The sequence below is a fragment of the Bubalus kerabau genome, chromosome 1 (genome assembly GCF_029407905.1).
Source record: "Bubalus kerabau isolate K-KA32 ecotype Philippines breed swamp buffalo chromosome 1, PCC_UOA_SB_1v2, whole genome shotgun sequence".
NCBI lineage: Eukaryota > Metazoa > Chordata > Mammalia > Artiodactyla > Bovidae > Bubalus > Bubalus kerabau.
The window spans coordinates 115,923,945-115,944,464 of NC_073624.1; the positions used below are offsets into that span (position 1 = coordinate 115,923,945).

At 40.9% G+C, this 20,520-nt stretch overlaps 1 long non-coding RNA gene across 5 annotated transcripts in view; it reads right to left on the bottom strand.

Moving 5' to 3' along the window:
• Positions 1-20,520, bottom strand: part of LOC129656551 (uncharacterized) — a 136,415-nt gene that overhangs the window by 93,021 nt on the left and 22,874 nt on the right. Inside the window, exon 2 of one of the 5 annotated variants that reach the window (XR_008716387.1) lies at positions 2,463-2,818. The exons of the other annotated variants lie outside the window; for them this stretch is intronic. This is a non-coding gene — a long non-coding RNA (uncharacterized LOC129656551). Of the gene's footprint in view, positions 1-2,462; positions 2,819-20,520 lie in introns of those variants that run through there. 5 annotated transcript variants of the gene reach the window in all.

A 20,520-nucleotide genomic window follows, 5' to 3' on the forward strand; every position in this document is an offset into this window, starting at 1 on the left:
GGTGGGTGACTCATGAAGAGGCAACAGCTTGTGTGGCTGTCAGCCTCTCTGGCTGTTCTACACATATGATCCCAGGGATAGGTTGGAGAAGCCTGCTTTTCTTTATCTCTTTGTTTCCTGGCCTCCATCTCATCCTATATTTCACCCTTAGTTTTTGCTGTCTGAGCTTCTCTTATTTCAATGGTCTGAGTTTCTATTGAAACCAGAGTAGTCTGAGGTCGTACTGAGATGGGGTTGTTTGGACCTCTACTTGGGCTGTTTGAATCTCAGTTTGCGTTTTCACTGAGACCAAGGCAACTCTTCTTGTGGGGGGTTCTCTGACTTCCAGTTTGCTCGGTTTGGAGCCCCTGGTACAGGGGCAAAGAAGGACGGGGAGAGCTGAAGATTTCACACCCAAGTCTGTACCCTTTTTAGGGCATAAGTCTGGCATATCTTGCAGAGAGAAAAAGGGCAATATATATGCTGCTTCTACCCATTTCCCTTGTTTTCTACAGAACCGGTCTAATTGTAAAACAGTATTATAATTAAGAGACCCTGCAACCAGCCACTGTTCGCCATCCTCCAATGGATACCATGGCCATGCAGTATCACATAGGAAGATCAGGCATGTCTTCTTTAAGCTCTGGGGATCAAATCTATTCCAGTTTTTCAGGATACAGTTCAAAGGAGTGAGGCTGGAATTGTTAGCTCCCATCTGTAAGAGAAAAAAAGTGACCAGCACCATCTTTCTACCAGAGGCGTCCCTCTCTGTTCTAGATGGAGGTGTAGACAGACTTTACACTGAAGCTTTCCTTCCCTGGTCCGACTTAGTCTGTCCCTCACTGATGCAGGCTCTGTACTCGTCCCTCCTGGTTCTACCACCGAGATGGGATGGGATGCATCAGGGGCAGACCTGATGGCATCCCAGACTGATGTCCAGTTCCTCACCATTAAAACCTTGTTTGCCTCTGATACCACCCAGGGTGCAGTCAAAGTAACCCTTCTAGAATGCCTCCCAAGCTAAGATCACTAGGGGAAACATTCGTCACCTGAGTGCCTGTGCAGGACCCTGAGTATATTCCTGACCACAGTAAGACTGGTACGAACATAAAACCGAGATGTTCCTTCCAAGCGTCACCACACCAGTATAAGCAATAGCAAAAGAGATGGTGAAGGGCTGGCCAGTGAGGAAAAAGTTATTTTTGTCCTTGAGTTATTAGGGCCAGTCCTTCCATTTCATTCCCACAGATTCCACAGAAAGAGTATGTAAGGAGTTGGGACAAAAGCCACTGGAAAGTCTCCTCTGGTCCACTAAGAGCTAGCGTCACCAAAGGAAGAAACTCATTGTACTTCCAGTCTGAGTAACCTTTAACCTCAGAGATGCTCTAGGAACTAGAGCTCCATCTAGCTTCTGAACCTTCGACTCCTAGCGAGGCTAGGCTACCTGACTACCAATCCAAGTGTGGGACCTAGTAACAGTACACAGAAACAACATAGGTCACAAGTCCCTTGAAAGTCTATGATTTGACAGGTTAGTAGTTCTAATTCCCAAGAAGTTATGAAATGGTCAAAGAGACCAGAAAGTTTGACCAAGAAAGGAGAGTTCGGGCCTCACACTTTGCCCATTTCTGGTCGGTCCCTGAAGGAGACATTGGGTGCCTCTTGGCATTGGCAGGTCAGTATAAAGCCCAATAGGTTTCTGCCATAAGCCATATGACATCACCACGGAACCGCAGAGCAGGGCCCCTCAATTGCTTAGCACAGGGCACGTCATTCATTCACAGAAGCACACCGTAGAGTTAGTTAAGTACAGCAGAAAATGTGTCCATGAAATTAAAAGACGCTTACTCCTTGGAAGGAAAGTTATGACCAACCTAGATTGCATATTCAAAAGCAGAGACATTACTTTGCCAACCAAGGTTCGTCTAGTCAAGGCTGTGGTTTTTCCTGTGGTCATGTATGGATGTGAGAGTTGGACTGTGAAGAGAGCTGAGCGCAAAGAATTGATGCTTTTGAACTGTGGGGTTGGAGAAGACTCTTGAGAGTCCCTTGGACTGCAAGGAGATCCAACCAGTCCATTCTGAAGGAGATCAGCCCTGGGATTTCTTTGGAAGGAATGATGCTAAAGCTGGAACTCCAGGACTTTGGCCACCTCATGCGAAGAGTTGACTCATTGGAAAAGACTCTGATGCTGGGAGGGATTGGGGGCAGGAGGAGAAGGGGACGACAGAGGATGAGATGGCTGGATGGTGTCACTGACTCGATGGACATGAGTCTGAGTGAACTCCAGGAGTTGGTGATGGACAGGGAGGCCTGGCATGCTGTGATTCATGGGGTTGCTAAGAGTCAGACACGACTGACCGACTGAACTGAACGAAGGAGAACAAAGAACTAGAGCTCCGAGCATCCTTATCTTCTCCTGAAGATTCCCGGCTGAGCCTCCAAGATGAAAGGTTGCTGCTAAACCATGAAAGACGCCAGAATTCTTGGCCTCCGAAGGAGAATTCAATCCGGGGCCAGAGTTTATTAAAGTATAAAATACATAGACAAAGCTTCTGACATAGACATCAGAAGGGGGCAGAAAGAGTGCCCCCTCACTAGTATTAGCAATGCAGTTATATACTTTTTAATTAGTTATTACAATGAATCAAAAGAATGTCTGGAGGTTGTAAAGATCTTACTAGACCAAGTCCCATAATTTACATTTTTAAGATAACAGGATTAGCCAGAAGGTTTTCAGGAAGGAGAAACTGTCCTCAAGCAGGATACATTGTTGTTATATAATCCTTAGTACAGAGTTTAAACTGAGTTGCTTGTTATATAATCATCAGTTCGAGGCCTAAAGACAAAAAAAAAAGTTTTATGTGACTAAGACTAAGGAATGCAGAGAAAAAAAAAAAAAAGTTTGTCCTTTCCTCCTCCTTGAGAATTCCAGACCCCTCTCTCCTTGAGGACCCCCAGACTTCTTATCAACCTGCCTAGGAACTGACTCTCTCACTTTTTCCATGATACTTCAGTTTACTAATATCTGTAAATCTGAAACATATTCGCTTATGGTGTTTGTCTAAGCAGGTCTGGGAAATCATGTCTATGCTATAGGGGAGCCTCAACTGGAAAGTAAGTTAGAAAAAACAAACAAGAGGAGAAAAATACCTTTCATTTGTAGAACCAGACTGATGCAAATCAGCCATTCTATGTCTTGTTTTCAAAGACTATCAAATAAGAATTATCAAGAACAAAAATGCTCTAATTCTCTCTTCCACTTGATCAATGAGTTTGTATTAACTTGACAGCCTGTTCTACATTTGAAAAATAAATTTAGTTAAATAACATTTATGATTGATTCTGTTATCATGTTTTATATTTCTAAAATAAGCAAATATAATTAAGCAGAGTTTGAGTAATTTAAGGCATACCATAAATCTATCTCACTGAATTGTTATGGAGGATATCATGAAAATTATTTCAACCAAATCCAAGTTGCCCAGGACTGTTTCACCGAACAGCTTCCAGAAGTATCATTCACATCACTGGCTGTGGGAACGGCACCCCCTGAGTTGGGCGGTGTGCAGCCTGTGCAGACCTGTGCCTGGGGGCCTGGGTCTTCCTGCAGCACCTAGTCTGCCTATGTCAGATTGCAGACTTCAGGAACCAAACCAGCTCCTAAGTCTTGACTGCTCATTTGCAAAGCAAAACTTTCATTCAGAGACTACACGCCATCATAATGTCAAATTAGTCATTTGTTCCATTTTGCCAGGCCTTATATTACTGATCCCATTTCCCATCTAAGAAATTATACATGAGGGCAGCAGATTTACCCACTAATATTTATTGAGAAACTACTATATACTAAGCACTCTTATTTTAATTAATCCTCAAAATAAATTTGTATGATCTATGAAATTACTGATCCCATTTCCTATCTGAGAAACTACTATATACTAAGCAGTCTTATTTTAATTAATCCTCAAAATAAATTTGTATGATCTATGAAATTACTGATCCCATAAATTTGCATGATCTATGAAATTACTGATCCCATTTCCCATCTATGAAATAATACATGAGGGCAGCAGATTTACCCACTAATATTTATTGAGAAACTACTATATACTAAGCACTCATTTTAATTAATCCTCAAAATAAATTCATATGATAACATCAACACCATCTCCATGGGATGATTCACTTAAATTAGAATATGAATTTAAATCCAGATCTATTTAACTCCAAACACACACAGTATTCCCCCTTCATAATTTTTGCTGTTGTTGTTTAGTTCCTAAGCTGTGTCCAACTCTTTGCCACCATGTGTACTATAGCCTGCTAGACTCCTCTTTTCTCCACTATCTCCCCAAGTTTGCATGTCCATTGGGCTGGTGATGCTATCCAACCATCTCATCCTCTGCTGTCTCCTTCCCCTTCTTCAATATTTCCCAGCACCAGGGGCTTTTCCAATAAGCAGGATCTTCACATTAGGTGGCCAAAGTACTGGAGCTTCAGCTTCAGCATCAGTCCTTCCCATGAATATTCAAGATTGATTTCCTTTAGGATTGACTGGTTTGATCTCCTTGCAGTCCAAGGGACTCTCAAGAGTCTTCTCCAACACCACAATTTGAAAGCATCAATTCTTCAGTGCTCAGCCTTCTTTATGGTCCAACTCTCACATCCGTATATGACTACTGGGAAAACCATAACTTTGACTATATGCACCTCTGTCAGCAAAGTAATGTCTCTGCTTTTTAATATGCTGTCTGGGTTTGTCATAGCTTTTCTTCCAAGGAGCAAGCATCTTTTAATTCCATGGCTGCAGTCACCATCTGCAGTGATTCTGGAGCCCAAGAAAATAAAGTCTGTTATTCTTTCCACATTTTCCCTGTCTATTTGCCATGAAGTGATGGGACTGGATGCCATGATCTTCATTTTCTGAATGTTGAGTTTTAAGCCAATTTTTTCACTCCTGTCTTTCACCTTCATTAAGAGGCTCTTTAGTTCCTTTTCACTTTCTGCCATTAGAATGGTACCATCTGCATATCTGAAGCTGTTGATATTTTTTTGGACAATCTTGATTCCAGCTTGTGATTCATCCAGCCCAGCATTTCACATGATGTGCTCTACATATAAGTTAAATAAGCAGGGTGACAATATACAGCCTTGACGTACTCCTTTCCCAATTTGGAACCAATCTGTTGTTCCATGTCCGGTTCTAAATATTGATTCTTGATCTGCATACAGGTTTCTCAGGAGACAGGTAAAGTAGTCTGGTACTCCCATCTCCTTAAGAATTTTCCACAGTTTGTTATGATCCACACACTCAAAGACTTTAGTGTAGTCAATGAAGAAGAAGTAGATGGTTTTCTGGAACTCCCTTGTTTTCTCCATGATCCAAAAAATGTTAGCAATTTGATTTCTGGTTCCTCTGCCTCTTCAAAACCCAACTTGTATATCTGGAAGTTCTCAGTTCACATACTGCTGAAGCCTAGCATGAAGGATTTTGAGCACAACTTTGCTTGAATGTGAATTGAACACAATTATATGGCAGTTTGAACATCTTTGGCATTGCCTTTCTTTGGGATTGGAATGAAAACTGGCCTTTTCCAGTCCTGTGGCCACTGTTGAGTTTTCCAAATTTGCTGACATATGGAGGGCAACACTTGAACAGCATCATCTTTTAGGACTTTAAATAACTCTGCTAGAATTCCATCACCTGCCCTAGCTTTGTTCATAGTTATGATTCCTAAGGCCCATTTGACTTTACACTCCAGGATGTCCAGCTCTAGGTGAATGACCACACCATTGTGGTTATCCAGGTCTTTAAGGCCTTTCTTGTACAGTTCTTCTGTGCATTCTTACCACTTCTTAATATCTTCCACTTCTGTTAGGTCCATACCATTTCTCTCCTTTATTGAGCCCATCTTTGCATGAAATGTTCCCTTGGTATCTCTAATTTTCTTGGAGAGATCTCTAGTCTTTCTCATTTTATTGTTTTCCTCTATTTCTTTGTATTGTTCATTTACGAAGGCATTCTTATCTCTCCTTGCTATACTCTGGAATTCTGTATTTGGCTGGGTATTATCTATCCTTCTCTCCCTTGCCTTTTTCTTCTCTTTTTTCTTGGCCATTTGTAAAGTCTTCTCAGACAACCACTTGGCCTTCTTGCATTCCTTTTCTTTCAGGATGGTTTTGGTCTCTGCTTCCTGTACAATGTTATGAATCTCTGTCCATAATTCTTCAGTCACTGTGTCTACCAGTCTTAATCCCTTGAATCTATTTGCCACCTCCACTGTATAATCATCAGTTCAGTTCAGTTCAGTTGCTCAGTCATGTCTGACTTTTTGCGACCCCATGAATCATAGCACACGTGATTTAGGTCATACCTGAATGGTCTAGTGGTTTTCCCTACTTTCTTCTATTTAAGTCTGAATTTTACAATATGGAGTTCATGATCTGAGCCACAATCAGCTCCAGGTCTTGTTTTTGCTGACTCTATAGAGCTTCTCCATCTTTGGCTCAAAGAACATAATCAGTCCAATTTCAGTATTGACCTTCTGGTGATGTCCATGTGTAGCGCAATCTCTTGAGTTATGGGAAAAGGGTGTTTGCTATGATCAGCATGTTCTCTTGACAAAACTCTCTTAGCCTTTGCCCTGCTTCATTTTGCAGTCCAGGGCCAAACTTGCCTGTCACTACAGATATCTCTTGACTTCCTACTTTTGCATTCCAGTCCCCTATGATGAAAATGACATATTTTTTGGGTGTTAGTTCTAGAAGGTCTTGTAGTTGTTCACAGAACCAGTCAACCTCAGCCTTGTTTGCATCATTGGTTGGGGCATAGACTTGGTTTACTGGAGTGAATGGTTTGCCTTGGAAATGAACTGAGATATTTCTGTTTTTTTGAGATTGCACCCAAATACTGCATTTTGGACTCTTTTGTTGACTATGAGAGCTGCTCCATTTCCTCTAAGGAATTCTTGCCCATAGTAGTAGATGTAATGGTCGTCTGAATCAAATTCATCCATTCCCATCCATTTTAGTTCACTGATTGCTAAGATGTAGATGTTCACTCTTGCCATCTCCTGCTTGACCACATCTAACTTGCCTTGATTTACAGGCCTGGCATTCCAGTTTCCTATGAAATATTGTTCTTTACAGCATTAAACTTTACTTTCACCACCAGACACATCTACAAATGAACATGGCTTCTGCTTTGTCCCAGCCTCTTAATTATTTCTGGCGCTATTAGTAATTGACCTTCACTCTTCCCCAATGGCATTTTGGACACTTTCTGATCGGCAGGGCTTATCTTCTGGTGTCATATCTTTTTGCTTTTTCATGCTGTTCATGGGGTTCTCACAGCAAGCATACTGGAGTGGGTTGCCATTTCCTCCTCCAGAAGATCACATTTTGTCAGAACTCTTCACCATGATCCATCCATCTTGGATGGCCCTGAATAGTATGGCTCATAGCTTCATTGAATTACTCAAGCCCCTTTACCACAACAAAGCTATTATAAAAGCAAGCTTTGATAAATGGCTATGGAAAACTACCCAGAATGTGACAATCAGTTGTCATAAAGATAATGCTACAACATAAAAGGGAATTTTAAAGTACTGTCTAGACTTCTTAGGGGGAAAGGTGATGCAGTTAACATGAAGTGTATGGAAAGTTTTCCCAGTGGAAAGACTGCAAAGAGGAGTGAACTGAATGCAAATGATCCAACGCAGAGGATGAGAGAGGTGATCAGTGCAGTTCAGTTGCTTAGTCATGTCCGACTCTTTGAGACCCCATGAATCGCAGCACACCAGGCCTCCCTGTCCATCACCAACTACAGGAGTTCACTCAGACTCACATCCATCGAGTCAGTGATGCCATCCAGCCATCTCATCCCCTGTCGTCCCCTTCTCCTCCTGCCCCCAATCTCTCCCAGCATCAGAGTCTTTTCCAATGAGTCAACTCTTCGCATCAGGTGGCCAAAGTCCTGGAGTTTCAGCTTTAACATCATTCCTTCCAAAGAAATCCCAGGGCTGATCTCCTTCAGAATGGACTGGCTGGATCTCCTTGCAGTCCAAGGGACTCTCAAGAGTCTTCTCCAACCCCACAGTTCAAAAGCATCAATTCTTCGGCACTCAGCCTTCTTCACAGTCCAACTCTCACATCCATACATGACCATAGGAAAAACCGTAGCCTTGACTAGACGGACCTTTGTTGGCAAAGTAATGTCTTTGCTTTTGAATATGCTATCTAGGTTGGTCATAACCTTCCTTCCAAGGAGTAAGCGTCTTTTAATTTCATGGCTGCAGTCACCATCTGCAGTGATTTTGGAGCCCAAAAAAACAAAGTCTGACACTGTTTCCACTGTTTCCCCATCTGTTTGCCATGAAGTGATGGGACCAGATACCATGATCTTCGTTTTCTGAATGTTGGGCTTTAGAGGGGTGATAGAGCTGTACAAAGCTAATGCAGACATGATGTGAGGAGTCAGGGGTATGAAAAATACAGATGGAAGGCACAAGCTATTAGAGGAATCTATGACAAAGGGGAAGTGGGCCAAGACTAAGAAAACCAGTATCAGACGCTCACAGGCAGTAAAATAAAAGTTTAATAAGTACATCAAGAACATCACCTGGTAACAAAAAATAAAAGCAAACAAGATTTCAGAAACATAGGGGGTTCATCTGAGAGGAACACCAACTGATTGAATCAGTACCTACAACCAGAGGTGAACCCAAAAGGCAGGCTCTGGTTCTTTAAGAAGAGTTTGGACCATAACTAAAGATGCAGGCAAGAGGATAATCTTTCCTTAAGGATTATGCTGTGTGTGTTTTAAAGGATAAACTAAGGCATATTAAATTTTTTTAGAGTCTATTAAACAAAAATTGACTAGAATCTCAATGCCAAACCGCAAGTGGTTAGGACAGCTCCACAGACAGGATCAAGGGGAAACCTTCAACAGAGACAATGTGGAAGCAAAGACAGGAAATGATTTGATTGACTGTAGCTAAAGCTGAGTTGGCTGTTTGGGAGTGGTTGTCCTTTGTGTTTGATTTCATAACCTTGGGGCATTTACAGGCTTAGATTTCTGTTGCCTTTGAGGGCCATGAGAGCCACCTCGGTCCAATAGACTCCTTGTTGAGTTAGTTTTAACAGCCTTCATCAAATTCTATTTCCTTTTCTCCTGGCTTACAGCTCCACTCCTTTCCCTGGTGTCTCTGGCAGTTACATGTGATCTATATGGTGGAACGTGGCCAATGGAACAAGAGCAAGGTGACAGGTAGCACTTTGTGAATGAAATTGTTGAGATGAATGTCCATCTTCTCTCCAATCTGAATCCCCACCTATGAACTGAATGAAGACAGGATTTCTAGAGGTAGGTAGAGCCCCAAGATGGAAGCAGCCCAGGTCCCCAGCTGAGTACATGAATGTCAATCAGCCAGAAATACACACTGCAGTGTGGTGAGAGCAAGAAAGAAACTCATGCTGTGAGCCACCAAGCTTATAGAGGTTCTCTCCTGTAACTGTTAGAGATCTGTTACTCTTACAAGGGTAAGTTAAACTCTCATTCTGACTAATGCAGGCTGACAATTTACTTAGGGTTAGGGCCTAGAGAAAGACTGTGTAGTCTGATGAATGAGTGATAAAAGTAACTCTGAAACCATTTAATGCTTTAGAAGCTGTCCTAACTCATTTAGTCTCAACTCACTCAACTATCCTATTTCCACTCTGCACCAGGCCATTTATTTAGGTCCTGGGGTCAATGTGATGAAATAGAAAAGTCCTTGCCTTCATGAGGCTTATACTGAAGAAGTTCAGGTAGGCAGGCTGGAGCTAGACATTAATAAGTGTCTAAAGGGTAAATCATTTCAGATCATGGAAAGTGCTACATAGGAGATAAAACTGGGTTGATTGGATGGAGCTGACAGTGGGGGTAGCTGCTTCAGCTATGGGGGCAAGAAAGCCTCTCTGGGAAGCAGTTTCTGAGCTGAGAACTAGATGATGAAAGCCAGCCAATCACATAAAGATTACGGGAAAGGAGCAACAGAAAGAACAAGAGCCCTGAGGTGAGAACAAGCTTCGTGTGTTCTGTTGACAGGAAGTCAGTGTCTCTGTAGCACAGGGAAGGAGGTGCAGAAGGTGCAGAGGGGAACATGGCAGATCGTGTGGGACCTTGTCGGCCATGCTCCTGAGTTGCTGAGGTTTTCTTTTTAAACTCATTCTAAAATACAATAGGAAGCAATAAGAGGTTTTTTAGTGTTCTTAAATTTTATACTCAGCTTCCTAGGTGGCTCAGTGGTAAAGAATCTACCAGCAATGCAGGACACATGGGTTCAAACCCTGGGTAGGAAAGATATTCTGGAGAAAGAAATTGGAAACCCACTCCAGGATTCTTGCCTGGGAAATCCCATGGACAGAAGAGTCTGGTGGGCTACAGTCCATATGGTCGCAATAGAGTTGGACATGACTTAGCGACTAAAGAACAACAACAAATTTTATACTCAGTGTAACAGCACTTGGTTTAGCTCTGTGTGATTATATGTATTAAATGTGTTACACCTTAAGCAAAGTTGAGTCATACTTTGAATTGGATGAATGGAGAGAGACAAGGAAATACCTCTGATCTTAAGAAAACTACATGGAAACTCCCCACATACACACCTTTATCCAGTTGACTCCATGGCAGACTCTGAAGTCATCTGTCAAAATTGCCAACACCTCTATTATTTCTTGTGTTATTAAAAAAATTACCAGTCATGTACTGGAAAATATGTACCAGGGGCAGGGTGATTCATTCCTTGTCTTTCTCAAAGCCGTCTTACAATTTACTTCCTATCATTATTCTTTCGTTTGGAGTATGATTTTTAAAAAGTTTAGAAGCCTCGACATTTGTGTGGATGGATGTGAAATACCACAGTATGTTTAAAATTGCAAATAAAGGAACAAGATATTTGAGTCAAAAGGACAAATATGTTGGTGGCACTCTCCCTTCTAGGCAGTCTGAAGACCTTGAATGTCAAGGTTCCAAGCTTCCCACAGATGGCTCTTAGGGTCCATTGTCTGTAAGATTTTGTTCTGCATGAGGGAATCGTGATGTCAACATTTTTATGCCTACTTATGGTTCAGCACGTGCTGAAATTAGCTCTCATGTTGTTCAGTTGTCATCTGAGCATGAGGATATCTGGTTCAAGGTTCTGTGTTGTTTTTGTTTTGTTAAACTTACAGACATAATGCTTGCATTAAAATTTGAATCAACAACTATTTCCTCTCTGGCCTAATTAAAAACTATGGTGAATAATCAAGTCTTCCTTCATTATCTAGTATTTGCTTATAATGTATAAAATTTCCATCATGATGAGGTGATGGGAAAGGTTTCTCTCTTTAATTTGCACGTAATGTGAATGTGTGTGTGCGTGTGTACTCTAAGATAACTTGACATCTGGGTATCTTGAAACAGTACCAGTGATACTGGCTGCCTGTTTCCCGGAGGCCCCAAGCCACGGGAAGACACTGCCTGTAAGAACAGAGTTTTCCTGGATGCCAGTGACTGCCCTTGGTGTCTTTACGTCAAGAGGCAAATTCAGCAGCACGCCACATGCCGTGCTATGCTGCCTGGGAATCTGACAAGCTGCCACCGGCACTGGGCAAAGCCGCCAGAGTCTCAGACCTTCCAGAGCACAGAGCGTGATAACAGATCTGAAATGCTAGGATTTCCTATTTATGCATGTGTACTTTTATACAATGTGGTTTCTACATTTATCATTGATTTTTGTGCTTAGTCGTTCAGCCGTGTCCAACTCTCTGTGATCCAAGGACTGTAGCCCACCAGGCTCCTCTGTCCACAGATTTCCCAGGCAAGGATACTGGAGTGGGTAGCCATTTCCTTCTCCAGGGCATCTTCCCAGCCCATGGATCAAACCTGGTTCTCCTGCACGGCAGGCAGATTCCTTACCATCTGAGCTATCAGAGAAACCCATCTGATTTTACTAGGCATCCTTTTTGACTTTAGCTTTACACACAAGAGATATCAGAATTCTCACCAGAATGTCTTCCTTATAAATTTTCATGGACCAACCAAGTTCTGAGAGAGATGAATCAACCCTTATCAAGAAAGGTACCCTTTACCTGCTCTACACCAATTTTCCATAAGGTGGGATGGATCTATTAATGCATTTTGAAGAATCAGCTTTCCTAGGAGGCTCTAAAATGTATATTTTGAAAGAAAGGATTATAAAACCACAAGATTCTTCAAAGCATGCCCCAATAAATATCTTGCAATGCATTTTTCCTTTTGTTCTTTCCTAATAAGATTTAAACTCAGAAACTTCTTTCAAATTTTTTCAGTATTTGCCATTTTTCCTATTTTGTTCTCTTCTGAATTAAATCACTACACACACACACACACACACAATTTCCAATAGCTTAATCCAATTTCTGCAGCAAATTACCCTGCAAGTCAGAGAAAAGTGCAAAACCATTTTAAAAGGTGCCATTAGCTTCCAAGATATTTCTCCTCAATACAATTTTTATTTCCTGCAAATATATATATGCTTTAGAAATGTGAGTAATTTGATTACTGCTAATTTGATTCCTATTGCTTTAGAAATGTGAGTAATTTAAAAGACTTTACAAAATGAGTCTGAAAGTCTTGATTATTAATTACCCCTATCACAAACTGAATTCTCTCTCATGATTTATTAACCACTGCAGTTAGCCCAAAATGAGTTCCTGCTGAAACTGCGTGAACTTACTTGGGAAAATACTATCCTGCATAAACTAGATAAATTATCCCTAGCTTATGTACATGCCCAAGAAATTACATCAAGAAAACAGCAAACAATGTAACTCACTCTTCCAACACGTGATTTTGATTTTCATATTTTAATCGAAGGGAGATGATAGATAAGAACACTGGTTTTCTTTTTCTCATTTACCTTTTTAATTGTAGGAAAATTGCTTTGCAATGTTGTGTTGGTTTCTGCCATAGAACAACACAAAGCTACACTGGGTTTTCATATAAATATATCGAGTAATTTATTCTATTGAGGATATGTAACTTCTTGTGTAACTTTCTAAACATTCTCTTCATTATCTATGAATGCAAATTTTCTAGGATGAAAAATTGCCTTTTATGCATTTTTGTTTTCTTTAATTTTCAGATTAAAGAAAATGAATTCTGATTCCACTGTTTACTAAAGAATTGGTTTAAAATATATTAAAGATGGTATCTGAACTTTTATAAGGAAAATTAAAGATATTTTGCATGATTGTTTTCTTCTTTTATTAAAAATAAGGTGAGCATAAGAAACTAACACATTGTAAAGCAATTATACACCAAATGAAAATAAATAAATAAATCATGAGGGAAAAGGTGAGCATAAAGTATTATACCATGTTTGTCAATAAAGTACACTGCATATGCTATACATGTGCTACAGAATTTCATACTGAAAATCTTTCTGGTGACAGAGACAGTGAAAAGAGTGCTACAGACCTACTTCCTGTAGTTCAAATACCTGTAGTTCAGGATTTAATATAAAATATCTATAAATGTTGCTTGTCTACAAACTCATTTAATGATTAAAAATGCATTTCACTGTGAAGAAAGTTCAGATTATTTAAAGGATCGATCCCAGGTCTCCCACATTGCAGGCAGGTAGATACTTGACTGTCTGAGCCACCAGGAAAGCCGAATAAGAAGGTTCTGGGGTGACAATCAGATTTTAAGCATGCATACCAAGGCTAGAGTTCACTGTGAAGATAAAATAAGTAAATTTGGTTTGGTCAGCTATAAAATCTCTAAAATGTTGATTATTTCCTGCCCAACAAAATTTACAGACTCCTTAGGAGAAATTCAAACATGATGAAAAATGACCATCCTTCTTCACCAGAAAGGTCCTATATTAACATTGTGTTTAGTTACTCAGTCGTGTCCGACTCTCTGAGACCCCTTGAACAGTAGCTGGTGATGGACAGGAGGCCTGGCGTGTTACAATTCATGGGGTCGCAGAGAGTCGGACACAACTGAGCGACTGAACTGAACTGAACAGTAGCCCACCGGCTCCTCTGTCCATGGAAATTTCCAAGCAAGAATATTGGAGTGGGTTGCTATTTATTCTTCCTTCCCAATTTATTATATCTTCCTTAAAGTGGAATGTGACAGTTAAAGTCTGGTGGCCCTGGCTTACTGTGTGGAAATTCACTTCAGCTCCCCAGAAGTGAGATTCCGCCCAGCAGTAAGGCGAGGCCCGTCTGCCTCGTCAGCCTTCCAAAAGTATTGTCACTTACCCAAAGAGACCTTAAAGGTGAGTCCATTTTTAAAATTCAATATTAAAATTAAATGAATTATGAATAAATGATTGTATTGGCCCTCTTGGGCTGAAATAAATCTTGTCTACAGCTTGTTTTGTGTGGTCTGAAAGCTATGAATGGTTTTCACATTTTTAAAGTGTTGAAAGGAAAGAAGGAAGGGATGAAGAAAGAAAGAAAAGAGGCAAAGAAAGAAAAAAATTGCTACAGAAGTGGCATGTGGTCTGCCTAAAATATATGCTACCTCCCTCTTTATAGAAAATGTTTGCAATTTGTGATCTATATACCACAATTATAGGAAAAATTCTTTCTTGTCCCTCAGTTTAATAAAGGTGCTAAATATATATTTCCATCAATGGCTATTTAGTCTTTTATTTTCTAATACTTTACATGCAATAAACTGCATATATTTAAAATATATGATTTTATGAGTTTTCAAAGGAAACTATCATCCCAATCAAGATACTAAATATTTCTATCACCTCCAAAAGCTTCTTCTTGCTTCTCTGAAATTTATCGCTCCCTCCACTCCTTTCCCCATGCACTCCTTTCTGTTATCATAGGTTGGTTTGCACTTTGTGTAAGGAAGAGTTAATCGCTCAGTTGTGTCCGACTGTTTGTAACTACTTGGACCATAGCTTGCCAGGCTCCTCTGTTCTTAGAATTCTCCAGGCAAGAATACTGGAGTAGGTTGCCATTCCCTTCTCCAGAGGATCTTCCTAATACAGGGATTGAACCTGGGTCTCCTGATTGCAGGTGGATTCTTTACCATGTGAGACACCAGGGAAGCCCAATGCATGTTGTAAAGTTTTATATAAATAAAGTCATAGTACATAATTTTTTTCAACTGGCTCTTTCAGGTAATATGATTTCGAGATTCATCTTTCTGTGGTGTTGGTAGTTTTCTCCGTTTTAATGTCGAGTAGGAGTCCACTGCATGGATATATGCAGTTTGTTTACCGTTTATTTTTTGATGGGCATTTTTCTTGGGTAAATATACAGAATCAAAATTTCCCAGTAATATGGTAACTATATGCTTAACTTTACAAGAAACTATCCAACTGTTTTCCAAAGAATTTGTACCACTTCTTATTCCCCATGGCAACCCTTGCCCCACATCCTTAACACTTGCTATTGTCATATTTTTTTTAAAGCAATTCTAGACATGCGATGCTATCTCATCTACAGCGCTAGTTCACATTTTCCTAACGACTAACAGTAAAGACTGTCTCCTTGAACACACTCAAGTCAGCTTCTCTGAGCACTCATCTTTGCCCTAAAACGACAGCAGACTCCTCGCACAAACAACCTTGCCCACCCCACACTAAGACCCCTGAGTGAACGCTAGCCTAGTTTCCAACGTCCCATCCCTAGGATGACCACGGCCCCCCTTAACATGGAGATGGGCAGACAGGCCTCTGAATCATCTCTTAGAGAAGTTTCTTTAGAAACTTTGCAACAACAAATCCTTCCTCTCTGCTTTAGGATATAAATCTACCACCTTAAACTGTCTTCTCTAGGACCCAAAAGCCATTTCTTTGACAGACAAACATGTAAGGGGACAACTCATATCTTGCTCCCAGTCCCCGCGGGAGGACTGGGCCCGGCTTCACTGGGTCCTGACTCATCACCACAACCAGCTCCTGCGGTAAAGATACGACAAGTCATCTCTCCTCTGGGTAAGGGCTGACTATCCAAGTCAGATGGCCTGGTCCTGTCAACTAACCCCTCTTTTTGCTCTTCATAAATTCCTCCCTCTGTGACCTGCTCAAGCCCATACTGCTCCCCCTCCCTGCTCCCTCATACTCCCTTTAAAATGCCCAACACCTCTGCACAAGTCAGAGGACTGGACTGGACTCCTTCCTACTGCAATAGCATTGCCTGGTAAAATCTGTCCCCACCGCTTTAACTAGTGTCTGGCTTTATCTTTGATGCTAATAACATTATCTGTTTTCTCCTCTTTTTCTTGTTAATGTTGACTATCTTTTGATGTGCTTATTGGTCATTCACACGCATCCTTTGTGAAGTGCTTGTTCAGATCTTGGTCATTTATTATTGAGTTTTAAGATTCTTCATATATTCTGAATATGGGTCCCCTTAATTTATACTCATGCATGTGTTCTTAGTCTTGTCCAACTATTTGTGAGCCTATGGAATGTAACCCACCATGCTTTTTTGTCCATAGGATTTTCCAGGCAAGAATACTGGAGTCAGTTGTCATTTTATGTGTGAGTGTATATATATTTGTGTGTGTGACATAAGCCATTCTGTGTCATGACTTTCATTTTCTTCATGGTATCTTTCAAAGAGTAAAAGTTTTCATCTTGATGAAATTTAATTATATATTTTTCTTTTATGATTTTATATTAGGATTCTCCAGAAAAATACAGCCAATGTGATATACGTGTGTGTGTAGAGATGGAGATACATACATACAGATATATAGAACAAACAGGATGTGTCTTGATAATTATATATATATATAGTTGGCTTATATATATAATTCTATATATATAGTTGGTTCTGCTAAGTCACTTCAGTCGTGCCCGACTCTGTGCGACCCCATAGATGGCAGCCCACCAGGCTCCCCCGTCCCTGGGATTCTCCAGGCAAGAACACTGGAGCGGGTTGCCATTTCCTTCTCCAATGCATGAAAGTGAAAAGTGAAAGTGAAGTCACTCAGTCATATCCGACTCTTAGCAACCACATTGTCTGCAGGCTTCCAGGCTCCCCCATCCCTGGGATTCTCCAGGCAAGAACACTGGAGTGGGTTGCCATTTCCTTCTCCAATGCATGAAAGTAAAAAGTGAAAGTGAAGTCGCTCAGTCGTGTCCGACTTTTAGCGACCCCATGGACTGCAGCCCACCAGGCTCCGTGGTCCATGGGATTCTCCAGGCAAGAGTACTGGAGTGGGGTGCCATTGCCTTCTCTGACAGTTGGTTCTATATATATCTATATATCAACATCTGTATATGTATATCTCTATAACTATAATCTGTACATATCTAATTTATAGATACAGATATATTTATTTTATGGAGTTAACTCCCACAATTGTGGAGACCTGACAAGTCCAAAATCTATAGATTAGAAGTACAACAGAAGTTTTCTTTAAAAGCCTAATGGTTATACCTAGTTAGGTCAAAGTGAATTAATTGGATGGCAAACATATGTATTTATCATCAGTCTAACTCTATGAAGCTTGTTTTCCTGGAATCTGTACACTCTGTAGTAAATTAACCTTTGCTCCCTTGTCACTGGATGGAACTCACATTTGGCTGAAGAGTGACAGCCTTGTGCAGGCACAAGGGAGAAATAAAAGGCAGAGGGCCCTCGGGGCTCTAATAGTGACTGGAGACGCTGTGGGGGCCTTGGGTAGAGGCAACAGAAAGTTAGCAGTGAAGGAATGAGGAGGAAGCGGCTTTCTCTCTGGTAGCATCCAGAGCCCATTCCATCACATAAACACCTCGAGCACATTAAGTCCTGGCGTTCCATGAAAGCACTGGTTCCATTACTTCAAATAATATGAGGATAGGAAAAGTAAGTGGCTTCTGGGAAGGAGTCCAAAAAGCGCATTTCATAAGAGGGCTATTTTCTCAAATCATAAGGTTAGATATTCCAGAAAAGGAAATTTAATAAAAAATATATCCTTTTAAAAACACTTTAAAAGATTTGAGCTGTGCAAATGGGGTAACATGGAAGGTTTTCCTAATTGAATGGTGTGTAAATGTTCACCAGGACAGAGTCATTCTGGGGAAAATGCAGTTTAATTTAGTAAGAGAATTTTCTTACAATATATTATTTACTGTCAGCACTGACAGGCAAGCTATCATTGAACCAGGACTTTTTGTCTCAAGGTTTTAGTCCCAGTTGTACTATAGATTTACAGCTACTGAAGGAGGACAAAACACATGGACCCCTCCCCAATCCGCTTTCTTAGTTAACACTGCCACAAAGCACTTTCACATTTATTATCTTATTAAATTGAAAGTACACAATAAAATATCTTGGAAGAAAGCTTTTTAACAAATTATAAAAAAAAAGAAAAAGAAAAGAAAACCTTGGAAGGTTAGGTATTAGTATCTCCACTCTATGGATGAGAATTAATTTTGGATGAGTTAAGTGGTTTCTCAAAGTCACACAGCTAATGGCAACCCCAGGAGTAGAATTTTAGCCTAATTTCCAACTGGTGTTTTTCCATTATATTAGTTTTTTTGTAACTAGCTCACTCATCCATTCATCAAAATTTATTGAACACCTACTATATTCCAGGAATAATGCCAAGGGCTAGAAATACAAGGATGACTTAGACATAATCCTTGCCCCTGCAGGGAGCTCACCATATAAGAAAGAAGTTTCGTGATTAAATATAAATTGTGTGTCACTGGTTCTTACCCACATCCAATTTTAAGAACCAAGTGCCTTGCAAAAGACATCTCCCCAAATCATTACATATCCCTAAGGCCCCCACAAGTCTCATGAATAAATATTATCAGCTCCTAAAGATTTTAGAAATAGTGACCAATAGTCTATAAGGATATAAAGATACTGCTTGACATGTGTAATGTTTGACCTGCACAGTTACCTTTTTAAAATCTAAATTAGTTGCTAACTGATTTGGGCTTCCCAGGTGGCTCTAGTGGTAAAGAACCCACCTGTGAGTGCAGGAGACATAAGAGACACGGGTTTGAATCCTGGACTGGGAAGATCCCTTGGAGGAGAGCATGGCAACCCATTCCATTCTTGCCTGGAGAATCCCCATGGACAGAGGAGCCTGGCGGGCTACAATCCATAGGCCCTCCACAAGGAGACGGACACAACTGAAGCGACTTAGCACACACGTTAACTAATTTTACCTAAAAGTATCGACTTTGAGCCTTCCTGAAAATGTTGGCGATCCAGACCCTGCGCTCCTAAGTGGCAGTGATAGGCTGGAACTGAACAGTAGTTGTCCCTTATTGACAAGGTGATGGTTCTCCAGTTTACCAAAGCCCCACCTCTCTTGTTTCACAGACCGAACCTACTTTAGCCTCTACCTGCCTAGATATCAGCCAGATTTTTGTCTCCTCCAGCTCTAAACTTTTCCACTGGTTACTGCTATATCAAACTCTAAAAATTCATAGTGATTCCACAGAGTCTCACAGAGAATTCTCCTGCAGGAGACTCTGGGGAAAATGCTGTGGTCAAAAGCAGAGAACAGGTTCATTCTTGTGCCAGTCTCTCTAGGAGGGATACCAAACACTACCGTTCTTGCAGAAAACTATCTTTCCATTTTTCACTTCCATCCTCTCAGATTCATGGTAGGTTCATGGAGAACTGAGGGGGAGTGTGGATCAGTCAGACTCCAGTAGGAAAACAGCAGCCGTATTAGTGATCTTAACAGAATTTATAATAGGGAATTGGTTAAACAGGTACTGGAGAACCAAAAAGTGAAAAAGGACGCCAAGGGAACAGAGCAGTACCTGCAGAAAGCTGCCATCAGCCCTGCACTGGGGAAACAGGAAGTGTGGGATTCTTATCGCCTAGGAGCTTGGAGGAGACCCTCAGAGCTGAGAGACCCTCAGAGACCCTTTGACCTTTGAGGAGGGGTGTCAGCCTACTGCTTCTGGCACCTCTGAGAGACACTGGTACTCAGATGCTGTGCTTGGGTGACATGTTAGTAGTTAGACCAGAGAACAGAGGGCAAACTGGAGCAGCCCCTCTTCTCTCCTTTCACATCCCTTTCTCCCTCTAGTGCTTTCTACTGGCAGAGTAGAATTCCAGCCCCAGAATTCAATACAGAACACAGGTCTGGAGGTAAGGAGGAAGAGGAAGAATCAGCATACAGACATCAGGTCAAGATGACCTGCTTTGTAAGAACCAAGAATATTATGTAGCACAATTTGTTATTCTTGACTTTCCTTCCTTGAGTTTTCTCCCAGAATGGTCTTCTGTCCCTTACATAAACACATATCTGGAAAATCTGCCCATCCCATAGGATCATCAGACAGTCTGACTCCCAAGAATGAAAAGGAAAATCTCATGTTGGAGAGCTTGCTACATAAATAGTTATAATTATGTGCAATTAATATTAATCAAAGGTATGTACAACTGGCTTAAAACAACAGTCTAAAAACTAAGATCATGGCATCCAGTCCCATCACTTCATGACAAATATACGGGGAAAAAAATGGAAAACAGTGATAGACTTTATTTTCTTGGGCTCCAAAATCACTGCAGATGGTGACTGCAGCCATGAAA